At 33.4% G+C, this 17,774-nt stretch overlaps 1 protein-coding gene across 6 annotated transcripts in view; it reads left to right on the forward strand.

Moving 5' to 3' along the window:
* The window catches only part of LOC114328266 (segment polarity protein dishevelled homolog DVL-3), a 119,411-nt gene that overhangs the window by 90,489 nt on the left and 11,148 nt on the right, over positions 1–17,774 (forward strand). For 4 of the 6 annotated variants that reach the window (XR_007697308.1, XR_007697309.1, XR_003652141.2 and 1 more), the window contains exon 12: positions 3,246–3,469. The exons of the other annotated variants lie outside the window; for them this stretch is intronic. The gene's annotated coding sequence lies outside the window, so the exon portion shown is untranslated. The remainder of the gene's footprint in view (positions 1–3,245; positions 3,470–17,774) is intronic. 6 annotated transcript variants of the gene reach the window in all.

Here is a 17,774-nt window from a genome sequence, read left to right on the forward strand (position 1 = left end):
GATCACATTTCGACATCGTAATTGGTCTTGACGCTTGCGCATTGGCATTATTATTGTTGTTTTGACGTTTATTTGTTAAATTAATTAGCAATTTTAGTCTGAGTTGTTATTTATTTAGATAATAATTGTATATTTAATTTTATATACCAATAATTATACAGCATCAAGGTTAATAGAAATCATTAAACATTTTAAGAATTAAAAATAGAAAAATAGACGGTTTCGTTTTGATTTAAATCTGTCTCCTGCCATCCCCCGATAGCGCTATTTCTAGGTCTACCTGTTGTCAAGAAGGCTATGCAAGAAGACAAATTTACATCAAAACTTCCGTAGTTCTCGGTATAAAATAAAACTATTTATACCGGAGTATTTATACCGGAGTAAGGTTAGAACGCCCTCTAACGGAGAATAAGTGAAATGAATGTCGACTCAATTTAAGTTGTCTGTTAACCCAAATATGAAAATATCAAAAGGCACCGCTAGGAAAATATTCCAAAAATGCGATTCAAAGAACCTATATGAAACGAGTCTTTGTACTCTCATACAGAGTATGGCATTAGTAAAAATAGAAAAATAGACGGTTTCGAAATTTTTCTATTTTTACTAATGCCATACTCTGTATGAGAGTACAAAGACTCGTTTCATATAGGTTCTCTGAATCGCATTTTTGGAATGTTTTCCTAGCGGTGCTTTTTGATATTTTCATATCTGGGTTAACAGAAAACTTGAATTGAGTCGACATTCATTTCATTTTAAGAATTGCTACTATAATTAATTTGCTGGTAGAATGTGTAGATTTGAACGTATCTAGTGTGTTTCAAATGAAAAACAAAAAATTTTCTTATGGAAAAAACTTACTTTTACCGCGCAATAATATTTTATGTTTAGAGATAAAGTCTACTATGTAATTTAAATGCTCAGCAGATGTTTCGTTCTTTGGCGTTGTGTTCCCAATCGGTGTTCCACTTGCCATTTTTTATTCTTGTTGTGTTGAATTTGTCAAACTTAATCAAAACAAACCAAAATTTCTTATTTTTTTTATTAATTCTTCTCACAGAATAGTTATTTCATTTTGAAGCGCGGTGTTGCCACCTCCTCCTGAGTGCGTCAAATAGAAGTTGGCATTTTCGATTTACACTGATGACGATGTGGGTTTCAGAATGCTAATCCAAACACGTAAACGACGCGATAGATATCCAACATTCCGATTTCGGGTAATTACGATTCGACTTGGTCATTTCTGTTAGATTCGTTAAAAGTTACAGAATAGGGCTGAACATCAAGGACGTCATTGGCCAATACTTACTGTGAGTGGTCTAGCCATCTTTGTCTGTCACATGTGCGGGATCGTGCAGTAAAGAGAGATAGATGGTTCACCTATAGACTACTCCGCATTACACTATTTTGCGTACCATGACTAGGCTATTCTTACTATGTCTATGCAACTAATACCCTTTAGTCTTGTCACCTGTCATCACAATAATTACGTCAATAGGTGGAGTCATGATACTATAAATAACGAGATAGTAGCTTCCCGTAGCTCAAATACGTCCGAGTTGGCGCATGATGACGTAACTGGAGACCGGAAGTTGAATTTGAATTCTTGATAAAGTTAAATGGGATCTGCATGCATTCTGTGATAAAATTATTCAATTATCAACAAACATTAAACTTCAATGTATTCGAAAAAAAAATTAGTGTCGAGATTCTTGTCAAAATTTCGTCAAAAATAAAATATAAAATACTCTTACAATTATACTTAAGTTGGATTTATAGTTTGACGTAGCGTAGACGTAGACGCAACGGAGACGGAAGAAACGGACTGGAGACGTAAGAAAATAATATGCCAATTTATAAATCGACGTAGCGGAATTTTTGCGCATGAGTAGAAAGAGTAAACCATGACTATGACTTAAGTCTAATTCAACAACATAGCCTATAAATTATAGGAACAGTAAACAAACTTTGTGTTTATTTATTTATACTTATATACTATTATTTATTATAATATTTATCTGTTTTGTGTGTTACATGGATTAGGAAATAAACGAAGGTATGCTCCTTGGTGCCGCATGCCGTGGGATTTCCAACTATTTTCTTTCATTTCCTGGTCTTTAAAATGTTTATTGGACTTACATATCCTATAATATGTGTGGATAACCCCGGAGTAGGCTAATAAACAACTCATATTTATCTGAAATATTAAAATGACTATGATATATTTTTATTAAATTAATAACTTAACATCCATTGTATTAACAAAATTCGAATATGTTGATTGATAAACAACTTCTTTACAAAATTGATAGGGCGTCTCCACTTTGGGTGACAGAACCAAATTTTTCCTTTTGATTGGCCAGACGTAAGAAACGCACTGTAAAAGATGAAAGTTGGTGAACTCTTCCGTTCCGTTACGTTTCTCTTACGTTCCGTCAGGCGCTTGCGTTCATTTATAAACACGAGTACACAAAATTCGATGTTGATCTTTTCCAGAGCGTCTCCGTTGCGTCTACGTCTACGCTTCGTCAAACTATAAATCCAACTTTAGCTTACAACCGCGAACAATTCAAACTAATCGGACATTACGAATGATTACGAACCATTACGAACTTGCCGATCTCCAGTTACGTCACGACTTCAGGATGTGCAATATATTATCTTGTTGTTTATAGTATCATGGGTGGAATTAACAATTTATAGGTCTATATATTCATCGCTTTTCTTTTTTTCGTACCCTTGACGTATGACGCATAATATATCTACGTCATACGTCAGTGAGATATACCAATGACATATAACGTATATATTATACGTCATTCAATGGTATGAAGAAAAAAGAAAAGCGATGAGTGTCCATAGACATAATAAGAATAGACGAGGCATACTGAGCTAAATAGCGTAAGGCGCGGGCAGTCGATCGGTGGTCTATGTATCTCTTTTTACCAAGTGATCCCGCGCATGTGACAGACAAAAATGGCTAGACCACTCAAAGTTAATAGTGACCAATACCGTCCTTGATATTGGCGTTACACCTCGATGCACATACCTTACCTAGGCTATTCTTATTATGTCTATGTGAGTAGCCCTATTGAAAATAGTTTTGTAGTTCGCAAAATTGCCGCAGAAACTTGCAATGGTTTTGCTGCTCTCTTTTTTATATTGATGTCTTTAAAACCATACAATTTTGTTTATAAAAAAAGAACTTTTTAATGGCACACATTTAGTAATATGACTTGATTATGTAGGTATGCATGACACTAACGATAAACGAAAATGGATATCTATTTGACCAAATTTACATCACATTTTTTATATCTTATGATTGGTTCGAGCTGTAGTGTTGCTAGTGACTCACCAGGCATGATATTCTAGCTTATTGAAAATAATCGCCGATAAACTGCCAATGCCAGGGTATCTGTAACAATATTTATTGGATAAAACTGTTGGAATACCGCGTTGATTCAAACAGGTAGGTAGCTTTTTCTGTACACAAACATTCAAAATAAGTTTGTTATGTTTTTAAAATATTTTTGTGTTTTTGTAGTAGAGAATGAATTCTATTTTTCGGAAAATGTTTGAAATATCCGGAACTTTTGTATTTTCCCTCATTCTTAGGTTGGCTCTGGGTAGCAATTTTTTTAAGACCTTTGATTTTAAATCATTTGTATCATTCTGTGTTTGACAGCTAATGATAATAGATATTTATTATGATATGTACTTATGAGCATTATCATCATCAAGGCCTTTCATTACTGATGGAATGTTTGTCGCTCTTGCTTCGTACTCTTTAATTCGCTTATTCCGATGAAACACTCAGTATTATTTTTGTATATTGTCAAAATTTGTTGTATGACTTGACTTTCGTTACAATTTTCTTCCACTCACTTTGGTATGTCCCTTCAGTTTCTCACGTTCAGGATTTTGATTTATCTCATGACCTGGTCCTTCCATGTGTCTCTAGGTCTTCCCCTTGGTCTTTTAGTTTTTGGCTTCTATCTGGTGTTTCTTAACCAATACGTCGTTTTTCCTTGGGTCTATGAGTCCCAACCAATTTCCCTTCATATTCAGCCCTGTGATGGATGACCGAAGTTATCGTTAACGTAAAGTTATCCTGTAGTTATGTTATAACCATCGAATTGGTGTGATGTATCATACTTAACTGTATGTATCATACTATTTGCGTTATTTCTTGACAGTTCTTGAGTTATCTGGTCACTTTATAACGCGACGTTAAACCTCAAGTTATGAGATAACTCTGTAGTTATGCAAGGTTAGGTTCATCTTTTGACTTGTTTTTAGAAAGAAATCAAGTGAATTTAGAAGCTAGTAATTTAATAATTAAGAATAGAAGGGTAATACAATTTTAAAAATTATACAAAAATCAAATCGAGCGATATAAGTTGAAATTTTATTTTAAGTACCTACTGAGCTTTCTATCCAGAGTTGCCAGATGATATTTTATAAATCCCCCACTTAGAAACTGAAATTCCCTGAAATTGAAGCTCAAATACCCCAAAGTCCCCAAATTTAAATTGTTGCCGCAGTTTAATAAATTATTAGTCAAATGAAGAGAACAGTAAAGCAAAATTCATACTACAATATCAACGAGGGCCATGGAAATAATTCATAGTTCCTATCGTCTTCGATTATATGGGAGTATAATATACAGTTCTATGTACATTCGCAAATTTAATTTACCATGACCCCTTAAAATCATCCATAATTTTCCGCCCCCAAAAAATCCCACTACAATTTCTGCTTAGAAAAATTTCAATAGACGCTTTCAAATTAACCCAAAATTTTGGGAAAATACACCAATCTGGCAACCCTGTTTCTATCTACCGTTTGAAAGCAACTTACAAACACCAAGGAACCAAACAGCTGTTTCTTGTTCGGTCATCGGCGGTAGCCGACGACGGGTATGTTCGGAACAATCTCTCTCGCTCACTCCAACTTGTACTATTTGTACATATGGTTCTCTTTGTTACTTCGAAATTTGTTCCTCAAAACTTCTTTCTAATATAACGTTGATGATATCTCATAACTGCGAGCGATACATCACACCAAATTTTACCTATACAGTTATGGGCACGTTATTCCTGAGAGTTATCTTAACTTTAACTCAAACGTTAAACTTAACTTCGGTCATCCATCACAGGACTGAATGTCTCTTATTTCATGTTTCATTCCTCAGTTTTTCATTCCTATCGGGCCCATAAATCTCTGACATTTTTCCTTTCGGACATTCTTAATCTTTCTTCATCTTTATCTGTGAGACACATTATCCCAGCTGCGAATGTACCTAACTACTCGTCTGATTGCAACTCTGTATATTTTTAGTTTTGTATTTCTGTAATTATGTATATACCGTCTGTAGTAGATCTGCCTCCCATGAATCCTCGCTCCAATTTTTTCCTTTGTAGGTTGTTGGAATTTTGTATGGTGTGCTCAATAGAGATGTTCCTCTATAGCTGTTATAATCTGTTACTTCTGCTTTTTTAGATAACGGTATAATTCTGCCTTCTTCCAAGACCTTGGGCATTTCTTCTGCTACTCATATTCTAACTATTAGGTTGTAAGTGCTTGTTAGTAATGTTTCCCTCCGTTTTTAATCAGCTCGTACTTATACAGTATTTAAAAATTATTTTGTTGCTTTTAAAAAACGCTGATTTTAATTATTTATCCAGTGAAACGGAAATTTTAATCATTTTCCCAAAACTATAATTGGAGTTTTACAGAATGTCAACTAATCCCCTTCACAAAAGAAATTGTGTCACATTAATGTGTCGTCACAATGCCATTTTTGAGGTTATATTGCTTTTAAACAATCTGACTTAGATAAAATATCCTAACAGCATTAAAATTACACGAAAACATTTCAGATTTATTACATGTTTGCCTATTTACTGTTCATGAGTAATAATAGAAATGACAAATGAAACATATTGTGCAAAACGGTTTTTTACTTCGATCATTATCCTTTTGAAAACTCGTTTTTCTCGTATTAAAAGGATGTTCTGAAAAATTCTTGTTTAATGCAACAGAGTAATTTATTGCAATTATCAATTTCATTAGGAATAGTTGTTGTTCTAAAATCACTGCGTGATCAAAATATTGCGACGTGACGTCACAACTAATGTGGCGTATTCTGAAGGTCATTTTAATTCGATTTGAAGAAGATTTTGGGATCCAGAATTCTTTGGTGAAGAGCTTTTGTAGACAGCTGTAATTTTCTCTCTTCGTATTTTTGCGAATATTCCTTGGGATGTAAACCGTGCAATGACGTTATATTTTTTTGAATTTTATGTTTTTTGTTTTGTTAGCTCTACTGTTATTTACAGGGTCCCTTTCATGAAAACACAGAATTGCTTCTTGTGTACATTTTAAACTTGTGTAATATATTAACTTTAAACGTTGGTTAATAATCAATAACATAGGGTAAACCAATATTTTATATATTTTTAATGTTATTCCTCTTCGAAACCAATATTCAAATGTATATTAACAATTTAAATGGCTGTAACCTTTGATATTTTTTCATTTTTGTGTTTTGTGTCAACACTCTACGTCAGATAAATTGGTAGTCTAAGTAGATGTTGAGGATACCTGCAACAGACTCGGAGCTCTTCTTAGATAGATAGATAGATTCACTGAGATGGATTTTATTCTATTCCAGTGCGAACTTTTCAGATCTATTGTGGTCCTCTAGCCGTATCATTTTTAAAAGATCTAATAACTTCTAGACTGAACTTTGCATGTAGTTGTTTGCCTAATGTAAAGACCGCACATTTGCCATACTGTCACACTGACATGCAATGTGGTCTGCTGTTTCTTGCTAGTCTACTTCAATGCTAGTCCATCTTAACCTTGCTATGGTCTCCTAGATTATTTAGGGCGCCTACACAATCCCTTTTTAGCATAGAATTGACCTCTACAGAATTAAATGCCTTGAGGTATTTAATTCTGTAGAGGTCACAGACAGCCTGGTTGAGGACGGAGTTTCTGTTTAGTCTTAGTAATATCTATATTACACAAAGTATATATCCAGTAAATAAAATACAATATTTCAAATATGCGACGATTATTTAGATAATTTAAATGAAGTAAAAAACAGACGTACTCTCAATCATTTATTGTAACTTTCGACGACCGGTTTCGCTCTCTAAAGTATGCAGAGCATCTTCAGGTCAACGGTTACAAGTCACTAAATGCTACAAATAAAAACCAGAGTTAGAAAAATGTCTGGTTGTAAAAGATACTAAAGATCCATAAGATCAAGCCAATATTGAACAACATACATAAAAGTAGTTAAAACAGCAGACAAATACATATGCATGTACACTCGGGGGCGTTAACAAACGTTCCCAAGCTCACAAACACATGCAGATGTATACCGTCTGTAATCATGCAATGATAACGTGTCGTACTTACATTCGGTTACAAGGAGCTACTTCCTGAGTATTCATTAACATGATATCTTGCTTAAGTTATGCTAACGGGATATGGTGGAATAGACGGAGAATGTTGTAAAGGTTAACAAGTTTATGGAAATTGGAAATTCTTGAGGGTGATGAGATAGTTGGTGAAAGACAACCAACAAATCTGTGCCTGTTATTTTGTTTGTGAAGTAGACTAAAGTGAATGTCATATATACAATTTTAATATGTGATGGTTTTAAATATTTTTATTTCTATTAAAATATTTTTATTTATATTTATTAAAAGACTTCTATTCATTAATGTATGTGTTAGTGTTTTTGATCCAAACGTTGTTAGCCGTACACTAACACATACATTAATAAATAGAAGTCAATTAATAAATAGAAATAAAAATATTTAAAATCACCACATATTAAAATTGTATATATGACATTCACTTTAGTCTACTTCACAAACAAAATAACAGGCACAGATTTGTTGGTTATCTTTCACCAACTATCTCATCACCCTCAAGAATTTCCAATTTCCATAAAGTTGTTAACCTTTACAACATTCTCCGTCTATTCCACCATATCCCGTTAGCATAACTTAAGCAAGATATCATGTTAATGAATACTCAGGAAGTAGCTCCTTGTAACCGAATGTAAGTACGACACGTTATCATTGCATTATTACAGACAGCATACATCTGCATGTGTTTGTGAGCTTGGGGACGTTTGTTACCGCCCCCGAGTGTACATGCATATGTATTTGTCTGCTGTCTTAACTACTTTTATGTATGTTGTTCAATATTGGCTTGATCTTATGGATCTTTAGCATCTTTTACAACCTGACATTGTTCTAACTCTGGTTTTTATTTGTAGCATTTAGTTACTTGTAACCGTTGACCTGCAGATGCTCTGCATACTTTAGAGAGCGAAACCGGTCGTCGGAAGTTACAATAAATGATTAAGAGTACGTCCGTTTTTTACTTCATTCAAAATGAACTCTGACATGCAACCCATTCAACATTAGATAATTAATTCAATAATGTTTCATCCTATTATTTAGTTCCTCCTGAGGTTTGCTTTTATTGCTTCCACATTATCAAATATTGTCTTCTGAAGTTCGGATTTTGCCTTGAAGTCGCCGTGGGCCAGGCCGGGTGAATACAGTGGATGATTCCATCATTCTCGATTCTCCTTGGATTAAATTAAGAAGTGTTGATACTATTTTCACGCGATATGTCTGCATGCCCAATGATTCGTGGAACATGTGATGGATTCTTTGTGAACTCCCGAGATTTTAGCAAGAACTCAAGGTTAGAGAAAGATCGCCAAACACATACTTTTTCAATTATCAGATCTTTATTCCTTGAAAGATTTTCCGATGTAAAACATCTTCAATAATAATGAAATCTTGGGCCACCTATCTACTCAGGATATACTACCATCCAGCCCAGTCTTCATCCATTCATTGAACATGATCCGATAATCTTAATTAGACATTACAATGTTTATACAGATTCTCAGTTCCTCCATATATTTTATTCTAGATGCTATGATTTCCTCTTCATTTAATTTGATCCCACCTCTTTAACAGCCTCTTCTAGCCTCATGTTTGGTCTATCTAGCTCTACTTACCACGTGTACAAGTTCCTTAAATGCCAACAACTACAACAGCAGTGTTATCAGAGTATTTTTATACTATAAAATATTCGTAGTCTCGAAAAAAAAAAGATGTTTCAAAGGTTACAGCCCCTCAATCGACTAAGATAATAACCAGGAGGATGTAAATAAAGATTATAGTCGATGTATCGTGACCGTATACAAAATATTTTTGCAATTTTTAAATTTTTTAGCACTTTCCTCCTATAAATATTATATCTAAATGTGACTGCATGTTCTTTATAGTATATAACGATAAATGCATATTATTTATATTATTTATATTTATAAAGTGAGTTCGTAAAGGTTGGAGTAAATTTGATAGAATTTTTACAATTTTTTATACATCGATTTTAATTTTTAGTTACATGTTTTCACTTGGAGACAGTTTTTTCAGCTCTTTGCATCCTTATTTATATCCCAGTGTATTCTCAAACTTGTTGGGTATCTGCTTTTATTCGTGTACTAGTGATTTTGCCCGGGGGATACAATCAATAGGGCTTTTCATTCGCAGTCATTTGTTTCGAGCTTCTGTCATGTGTCATATAATATTAATATATCTACGCCATACGTTATTGGTATATACAATGATACAAACCAAAGACGTATGACGTAGATATATTAATATTATGTGACACATGACAGAAGCTCGAAACAAATGACAATCGATGAAAAGCCCTATTGCCTTCTACAGTCACTGCACTCAATTTTTTGTGACATCCTCTTATTTTATCGTATCTTCTTCCAATTATTTCTGACACTCCATTTTTTTCTCAATTTTTTCTGGCACCGTCCAATTTTATCTGATACCCTCCATTTTTTCTGACTCTTATTTTTTATAGTTTTTTTATTTTATAACTCGAGAAGGATTGGATTTATTTGGCTACTTTTGATTTTGAAATATTTGTAGAAGTCTAAGGAAGAAGATCTTTAGAATATCGTAAAAAACGAAATGTAAAAAAGTAAATAGACCCGAAGTTAGCCGCAGTTTTAGTGACGTAAATCTAAAGGTGTATATGCTTTTTCTCATGAGGATTTTTCAGTGCGTCACAGTTTTTCGATTTCTTTCTAACGCGTTAAATTGCATGTGACAGAAAAAAACGCATGTCGGTGATTACATTTCGTCGGTGACATTTATAACATTTATTCTAGTTGTCAATAGATGGCGCTATAATCGAAATAAAAATTATTTTCGAATTATATAATATATCTACGAATATAATCTGTACAATTTATAAGACTATACAAATCAAAGACAATACCATTTTATAAATGCAATAAACAGCATTGTTTTTTTTTAAACCAAATTGTAAATAAAATTTGACAACTGTCAGATTTAACTAAAATGTCATGTCACTAAAATGTATATTATTACGGACTTACCTTTTTTTTTCTATCATTTGTGAGCACTGAAAAATGCTCATGAAAAGAAGCATAATATAACTGTGTGTATATGGTAATAACATTGTTGTTTTTAGTATTTTCTTTACAATTTCATCACATTTTCTCGCCTTTTAAACCTTCCTTGGACTGTACAAATGTTTTAAAATCGAAATTAGCTAATTCGATTTGGTCATTCTGGAGCTATTAATAAGATGGGTGGTATAACAAAATAAAATGACGTTTATTAAACGTCATTCAATGTTTACATATCGAAACCGTACCGGACAGACTTACGCGTAACTTGTCGCATTAGGATTTTACAAGATAGTTGCCTATCCGTTCCGGATATTGGCGATCATCATGGCTATCTTGACTTTGTTTACCGCAGCGCGGAACAGTTCAGTGGTAGTCGTGTTATACCACTTTCGTAAATTTTGAAGCCAGGAAATCCAGGAAAGCCTTCTTCCCGGTCCTCTTTTACCATTTACCTTCCCTTGGAGAATCAGTTGGAGAAGGCCGTAACGTTCTTGATTTCCCATTATATGTCCTAGATATTCTAATTTTTTTGTTTTGATGAGATCGATAATAAGATTAGATATATAAAATAAGGCAATAAATACCACACTACATTAATCTACTGTTTTTTCTCGGGTACAGTTATAGCATGATTCCTAATTTTCTTCATTGTCGTAATTCATATAAAATTCGTAATTACTAAAAAATTCGCATTTTTTTTATAAAACTCATCTACAGATATGGTTCCTGTTATTATAAGCTGTAAGTTTGATCTATGAATAGTTCATTTTTAAGTTATAGGTAAATTGCTGTGTACACTGAGTCACACAACGATCTACAATTCACAGTTAGCAAATCATCAACTCAAAAGATTTTTCCTTTTGTTTTCAAGCTGCTGAATGTACACGTGTTTCAGAGTCTACTACCTATCATCATAGAGTCTTGTAAGAAGACTGAACTGAATCAAAACGACCCGGTTTCTCTCAATCTTTGTGTTGCCAACAGATTTGCTCGTTCGTTCCCATGCACCCCTTCATGACCCGGCACCCTTATTAAAGATACTTTATTATATTTTACCAGGTTATTGAGGAGATCTTTGCAATTCCTCACCAGTTTTGATTTGGTGAGTAGGTCCTTAGCTGACAAAATGGCTATCTGTATAAATGTTGATTATGTGCTTTGAGGTCGCTATCCATGATCTGATCAATGCAGACCACCAAAGACAAAACTTCTGTCTGGAACACAGTTGCATATTGTCCTAGGCTGAAACATTTATTATACTTACATGTTCTATCTAAAGACTCATGATCTAGTACCATGAGCAGTTTTAGATCCGTCAGTGAATCATGTGAAGTCCTCATTAATTGCAGTCTTATTCCACAACGACAAAAACTCTTGGTGAGTCATGGTCATGGATAAAAGATGAGAATTTTTGGTAATGCTAATTTGTAGTGTTTCATAATTCCTTTCTTGTGCACCTTCAAGTGTTGCAAGTGATTATGTTTTGCTAGGTGTGCTGGAAATCGCACTTTTTACATTTAAATTATATATCATTTTAAGGAGAAACGTAAAAAAGGGATTTTGCGAATGTTTAACTACATTTTCCAATTTTTTTCACGATTTATTTCGATAACTAAATTATTTATTCCGTTGCGGTTTTATTATTCTAAAATATGCTAATTGATCGTCTTTGTTTCAATCTTCCATAATGAAGAGATCGAATCAGATGAGAATATCAATATTAATTTTAACTTTGCAGTCAAATTGTAGTAATTTAAACACATAGAAGCTATTGAAATTTTGTTGTAAAAATCCAAAGAGTCATAAAAATTGTCTCCATGGGAATGTACAGATAAAAATTTAAGAAAGCATTGTATAAAATGTGTACATATTTTATCTAATTTATTCCAACCTATATATGCTTACTATATATACATTATTTTTTGTTTTCTTTTTGTATATGACTAAAAATAAAAGCAAGAACATAACCTCTATTAAAAATGTTCGTTTTTAACAGGGTATACCAAAGATAATGGTGTTTTTAATATAATATATAAAAGAAATCAGAATATTTAAACTAAATGTAGCATACAAATAATTTGTGGGCGTCCCTTCATTTTTTTTTTAATAGAATAAAGTTCTTGTTCAAAATTAGGTGATTTATTTTCTTTTGGTATCATTTTCTATTGTAAAAAATCCTGTGGCACGTCGATACTAAATTGACAGATTGAAATGAAACTTCACATACAGTCCGTACAACATAGATGCCGTTGCACTTCATTTCTGCGTCAGAGATCTGAGTTGACATTGTTGTCCAATTACAAAAAATTCTTGAATTCATTTTGAATCAAATATGTATATCACATAATTATTGCGAAGTGGATTATACAACAAAACAAAAAAATGCAATGTAAATAAATAAAAACATTAGAAATAAAAAACAAGAATTAAATTATAATCTTACGTTAAAGTAAATAATAAAAAACAATAAACAAATACTTATATAGTATTTTTACTACAAAAGCGATATTACGTAGGTCAAAATTTTTGACGTAACAGAACTGTCAAAACATTAGAATGTGACTTTTCATTATTGCCATCTTTATAATAAACATGGCAATAATGAAAAGTCACATTCTAATGTTTTGACAGTTCTCTTACGTCAAAAATGTTGACCTACGTAATATCGCTGTTGTAGTAAAAATACTATAGTAAAGAATAAAGATAAATCTGAAGTGTCAATACCGCAACTGTCAAATAAATGTTAACAATTTATGTCAAAATGTCGCCTTTGTTTGATCTCAGTTAGAATGTAATCCGAACAAGTGTGCTTTATCAAAACGCTTTATATTCCAGTTGTACAAATTAAATGAAACAAGTTAGAGTATGTTTCTTTAAATTTACATTAATAGAAATCTTTCAATATTATATATACGTGTATATAATAAAATATGTCCAGTGGCTGTAATTCCAGTGTACTCAGCTAAACAATTCTAAAAAGGAACACACCTACGACTTAAATATTTCGTTTTAATATCATGTGACGTCACATGCTATGACGCGGATGACGTGCAATGGTATCTATATTGTACGGACTGTACGTTCATATTGAAGAATATACTAACATAAGAAAAGATTATACTAGTAGCAGCGCCCTCTTTTATCGAACCGCAAAGCTTATTGAAGTGCATATTATTTCGTTAAAAGCTCCTGTTCTATTTTTTATGTGGTCAAAGTTTTTATTTTGAAATCTCATTTTCTTTTTCATAAACCTTGCTGCCTCGACGAGAATTAGTTCTTTACTCTGTTATCAATTGTTTATAAATCCATCTCCTATACTTCTCCATTAGTTTCTGAGCCTTTTTATAGTTTTATTGTAGATGCTGTGTGCTCAGACAAAGTAATACAACTGAAAATAAGACTGAAAAAAATATTTGAAAAATTATCGTCGAATAAAGGATTACCACCGTCTTATACTGAGAGAAAAACCAATAACTACATAATGAAAGAAATAGATAAGGAAAAATTGATGAAACCCACTAAAACAAGGAAAATGCGATAATGTAAAAAGAGTGGAGGAAGGTGTTTTGTAATAATACAAGGAAATATAAAAGGAAGCAGACTATCACTGTTGAGAGATTTGAGGGACTGGTACTTATTCTTCTTCAAGTGCCATCTCCGCGATGGAGGTCAGCTATCATCATAGCTATTCGGACTTTAGAGACGGCTGTTCTGAAAAGTTCATTTGATGTGCATCCGTACCATTCTCTCAGGTTGTGCAGCCACGATATTCTACGTCTCGCTGTGCTTCTTTTCCCTGGACTCTTTCTCTGCATAATCAATTGGAAAAAGCTGTATCCCTCTACATGTAATATGTCCGAGATATTCCAATCTTCTTGTTTTGATTGTATTTAAGATTTCCATTTCTTTATACATCTTTCTCCGAATCTCTTTGATTTTGAACTGTCCACTATATTTTCAGAATTCGGGAATTTTATTCAGGAATTCTCTTACTGGTGCATCCCCGGTCAAAATTCCTGTTACTGTTCTCAGTTTATTCCTGCCCATATGGAGCACTTCCTCTGTTCTTTTTCTATATGGTCCACCAATGAGATTTTCTCATGTGTTTTTTTGATTCACTCCCAATATCGCTCATGACTTTCTTGGAGCCAGTACTCTACATCCCTTCAGACTACAGCCTTTGGTACCCCTAGGGTCATAGCTGGTTTGTTTGATACTCTTTGTAAATTGTTGTTCTAAATTGATCTGCTTTATACCCTGGTATCTAGCGAAGCTCAACCTTGTTCTAATCTTCAGTTCTCAGATGCATCTCCACACCAGCCTGGACGTCATTTCTAAAGATACCAGTGCCTTAAATGCTTCTTAATCGTCTGACAACATATGGATCTGCTTTAGTATCAAGTGCTCTTTCAGTATCTCCCATTGAGCATGGCAGTGTCGCATAAATCTCGGCTTGGAAAACGGTGCAATTCCTTCCCAATACAAAGCTTTCACTAACGATTGAATTTTTGGGGTATATTCCTGCCCCCACACTCTATCCAGATCATTTTGTCATGTGATCCGATTCCACATTAAAGATGTCCTTCGTCACAGTCTTTATGATACTCGTATGCCCTGTCCTTTCATTGCGAATTTTCAGTAATTATTATTCTGTAGGCTCCCAACCTTGTCTATCCTTGTATTATCAAATACAAGGGAGGCACACTTAGTAGAGACTCCAAGTTTTGCACCTTGTTTAGTGTGGCCATTGAAGCTGTTTGAAGTGTCTTAGTCTACAGCATCATCGCTGCATGGGTAATTGTGGGTTTGATCACCATGTTGTACACAAAATGCATCATATTCAGTCTTAAACCCCATTTCATCCCATACATACGTGTAACACTCATAAGAGTTGTCACTGAATTGCAAGAGATGATTACCAAATCCTCCGCATATCATATTGTTTTATGTCCATCACCAGATTCCACAGCAGTAGGGACAGAACTCCCCCTGCGAGTATCCTCTGTCGACCCAGGCCAACTTTGGTCTTTGATGTTTATTCATATTGAACTTCAGCTTTTTAACGCTATGTGGTTTGTACAGTCGGAAAAATGAAAGAATACCCATGAACGATCACATCAATCACTTATTTTGTATTTGCTCTCTTTTTCTATAAATAACAAACGTTTGTTATAGAAAAAGATAGCAAATACAAAATAAGTGATTGATGTGATCGTTCATGGGTATTCTTTCATTTTTCCGACTGTATATAAGTTGGGTACATAAGTTTAAAAAAAATTAAGATATAGTTTTACGGTCATATAAATCGACCATGAAGGGGCAGAAAATAGTAGATATATATACCTACACATAGATTCCGCAGTAAGAAAAATTGTTGCCAAGGTAAGTGAAATTAAAACTTCTCTTACCAGATGAACCATAGGTTTGTTTTTAGATGAGGAATAAAACGAGTATTTAGTTAATATCCTACCACCTTGTACTACAAATGTTCAATATTTATATGAAGATACATCATGAAATCGAAGTAAGTACTTTTAGGTATGTTAACATTGTAGGTAAAAAACAAAAACGTTGGAGTTCGTCGTCTACTCTGAAATAATTAATAGAGTAAATTATACAAGCAATATCTGTTAGTGAATAGTGAATAAATTAAATAAGAACAATTAATATGTCTATTATAATGAAAAGTAAAATTATTAAAAAGGACAGTGTCAAAATAAGTTTGAATCTTGTTCTTTGAGTACCGTCTGCGTTCCGAAGGTTGGTAATCATCAAAACTATTGGTACCTTCGAGACCGAGGTCCTAAATAGTGAATACGAATAGGTGACTAATAATGGTGTTGAATCATTCGCGCAGATTTTTTAGCCAGAAATGTCTTTTTCAGCATTTTTCTTCCTGTCAGCATATATCCATCAACTTGCCAACATTCCTACAATTGAAAGTTGAATCCTGTCTCTCACTATAACGTCCTAGGTCCTAGAAGCTACACGTGTAAAATATCGTATATAACAACATGCAAAGCCAAAAATGCTGAATCCAAGAGCTGTTCATCATCATTCTGACTTTACAACCCTGGGTGGATCCAGCATCCCCAAGAATTCTCTTAAGTCCTATTCCCATATTTCTCATGTCTTCATTGATGTTATATATCAAGGAATCTTGTTCTGAGTCTTCCTCTTCTTCTATGTACCAATGGGTTTATCAAGACTTTCTAGCTGAATCAGTTTGTTCAATTTTCATGACATGCCCTACGCACCTCAGATGTTCTATCGTAATGTATTATACAATACCTGGTTCCTGGTATATTCTATAAAGTTCGAAGTTGTATTGTCTTCTACACACTCCATTGTCAGTCACTGCTCCATAGATTCGCCGTAGTACTTTTCTTTTCGAAACATCCATTGATAATCATTATTCCTACTTCTATATATAATATTAAATACAAAATAATGATATATTCTAATCAGTTTACAGTTTTTATGAACTTGCAACTTCTTCATCATGACGAGAGTGCTTGATATTCCCAGAAATTAAATGTATCCCGTTTGTTTCTTACCTACATAATTAAAACGATACACTTTATATTTCTATCAGCTTTTAATGGCATGCTAAAATGATTGTAAGTGCGAATGTATTGGTACAGTTTTGAATTGTTTTAATGCTTATTGTTACACTTTATTATTTTTCATTAATTAGAAAACTAATGAATGCAATATAAGTGGTAAAATAAATGACACATCATACAAAGAGTATCAAAGTTATTGGCAAAATTGTATTAAGATGGTAAATATGTCGATGATACTGTTCTTCTAGCACAAATACCTTTCCTCCTGTGGATAGTACAAATGTTGCATAACGATATTTCTATGTATCTATTTTCAAGAAGTCATACCTTATAGTGGTAGGGGAGCAAAGTATGCTAAATTTGCAGTCACTTGAGCGTTATGGGAACCTATTGGGTTGTGATTATTAGGTCCAAAAACCAAAAAAAAAGTTAAGTAAAATTTTCCATTTACAATAATCGTTTTTTCCGATTATAGCGCCATCTATCCATAATTCGAAAAAATGTTTCGAATAAAAGTTGCTTATTTTTACGTAAAGAATCCAAATCTACAATAATAATTTCGGGATCCCATTTAAGATTTAAAAGTATCCCCCCACCCTACCTCCGTGGGGGGTCGTGTTAGGTGCCATTAGATAGATTTTTCAAAAACATTTTGAAAGTGTATTTTGCAGTTTTTCGATCTGGTGTTTATTTTGCGAAATATC

This window comes from Diabrotica virgifera, chromosome 3 (assembly GCF_917563875.1).
Source record: "Diabrotica virgifera virgifera chromosome 3, PGI_DIABVI_V3a".
In the NCBI taxonomy this organism is placed as follows: Eukaryota; Metazoa; Arthropoda; class Insecta; order Coleoptera; family Chrysomelidae; genus Diabrotica; species Diabrotica virgifera.